We start from the raw sequence: 2,354 nt of genomic DNA on the forward strand, positions 1-2,354 counted from the left end.
TCCGAGGGGACCTGGACCCCTTCCTCAGCTTGGCTGCCAACGTGAGGGGGGCTGTCCCAGCGCCAACACCCTAAGTGTAGAGCCTTCCTCCAACTTGGGCCGCTAGTGCTCAGAGCCCGTGGGGAGCCAGGCTGGGAGTTGCTCGCGTGCTCTCTCCTCTTCGGCTCTCTTTTCTTCTGCCCTGTCTTTACCGGTCAGGGGCCAGAATTATTCCTTTGGAAATGATCCTGACACAGATAACCCTACTGGCTCCTGCTCCTGCTCGGGGAGCTGAAAGAGATTCTCTTTGGGCAGCAATCACTCTCCAAACCCTGGAGAATCTTGGAGGGGAGGGAGGAGGGAGACTGGTAGGAAGATGTTTCCCTCCCTCCCACCTCCCCCCAGATGCACCCTCCAAAAGCAGCAATTTAAAGGCACAGTCGCCAGCAGCTGGAGTGGGGTTCCAAGTGTGTCCGTGTGCTGGGGAGGAGCGTGTGCTGCGAGCTGCTGCTCCTGGAGGCTCCCAAGTGCTCTGTCCAGTGTGGATGTCGCCAGTGGGAGGAGTGTTTGGGGGCTGCGCTGTTCCCTCTTCCCCACCAACATTTCTTTGAACACGGACCTCAGCTGGGGCCAGAGAGTCTCACCGGACTGATTTTTACAAGGGGTTGGAAGAGACCCCAGGAGAGTTTAGGCCGATTGTCATTGGTATTCTCAAGATGACCAGCTTTAAGAGTTAGAGGAGTGAAGGAAGAGGAGGAGGAGGAAGAGGAGCAGCAACAACATCAGTGGCAGCTGCCCCCAACCCTTTGAATGGGGGTACTGAAGGACTTCGGTGCCCACCTCACATGCAGTCTTCCTGCTGGCCAGTCTGTGTGTCCATCCATCAATCTGCCCACCCCCTATCCCCTTCACCCTTGCACCTTCTCATTTTCTCCCCTCGCCTGCGTCCCTCCCTCTCTTAGGTCATCTCTGGGGAGGTTGCGGTACCCTCTGCAGCTCTCAAAATCCTCCTCTCCAGTCTCCCTTCACCAGCCTGGCTCACAGGAAGGGAGAACCGTCCCTGGCAGGCCCGAGCCAGACCTGGGACCCAGCAGGCTTCCATGGGACAGAATGGGGCAAAAGAGCTGGGGCTAGCCTCACAGAGAGCCCTAGATAGGCTTCTTTCCCATGGAAGGCTGGTGGGGCCTTCAGCCCTGGCTGGAGAAGGAAGCAGGGAAGGTGGGCTGGCCTCATTGTGAAGGCCACTTGCTTATAGACCTTATGCAGGTGCATCTGCTGCCCCCCTCCCTAAAGGATTTCATGCATCCTTTAAGCCCTTCTGGGACTTCCCCGGTGTCGCTCCCTCCCTTCCATTTTTTCCCCTCTGTACCTGCAGCTTTCTTTCCTCTCTCCTTCCTTCTCCCGCGTCTTGCCTGCTAATCAACGTCTCCTGGCTCCTTCTGTGTTTTCCTTTCTCAGTACAGGTCTCCCCTTTTCTTTTCCCTCCCTTTCTTCCATCCTCACTTTCTCTCCTACATTACAATGTCAAGAAGCCAAGGTTTTCATTTCCTCTTCGGTGGAAACCCACACCAACTCTCCAAGATCTGCTGAGTCCTGAGCATGTGCTAGGGGACGGGGTTGGTCTCGTCCCACTTTACATGAGTCAATCCCAGAGAAAACTGCAGCACTTACCTCAGCCTCTCCAGAGGCATATTGGTGGGAGCGCCAGAATCTCTTGTACAGGGTCCATTGATGACTTAGAGCCAATAATGACAAGGCAACGGTGGGGGCATTTGTGCCACGTCTCCCTTCCGGCTGTATTCATATTAAAGAGGAATTTTCAAACCACAAATGAAAGGGAAAGAACAGGCTTCTGAAGAACACACACTAAAATATTTATGGGGGCACTGGGCTCTCAGAAATGGGCCTAGAATCATTATAAACCTCAAATAACAGCTATATGCCCTGTAAGTACAAAGTGCGAATTATATTAAAGTGATTTCTAGCAGCCTTCCTACCTGGCAACCCTCCCTCCCTATTTCCCATAAGAGTCCATGAACAGGAAGAGAAGGACATAGAGAGTCTTCCAGAACTTCCAGGGCAGGGGAGCCAAGGGGTGGTTGGGGAGCCCTTGTCTCCTCTGCTTAACTCAATAGTTCACTTGTGCCCAAGATCCTGTGTGGTCTGGCCAACCTGCTCCTTCCACAAATGTCTCTCTAGTGCACATACTGTTCCCTCCACCCAAAGCACTTTGTCCTTTCGTTCTGATTCTCCTTGCTGGACTCAGCTTCATTGTCAATTTCTTATGGAAGGTTTCTTGAGAATGCTCACCCACCCATGCAAGTGGGTGTGTTTCCACAGGACCCTCAACACACACACACACACACACACACACA

This window comes from Echinops telfairi, unplaced genomic scaffold (assembly GCF_000313985.2).
Source record: "Echinops telfairi isolate 266 unplaced genomic scaffold, ASM31398v2 ScPeMD7_47;HRSCAF=170, whole genome shotgun sequence".
In the NCBI taxonomy this organism is placed as follows: domain Eukaryota; kingdom Metazoa; phylum Chordata; class Mammalia; order Afrosoricida; family Tenrecidae; genus Echinops; species Echinops telfairi.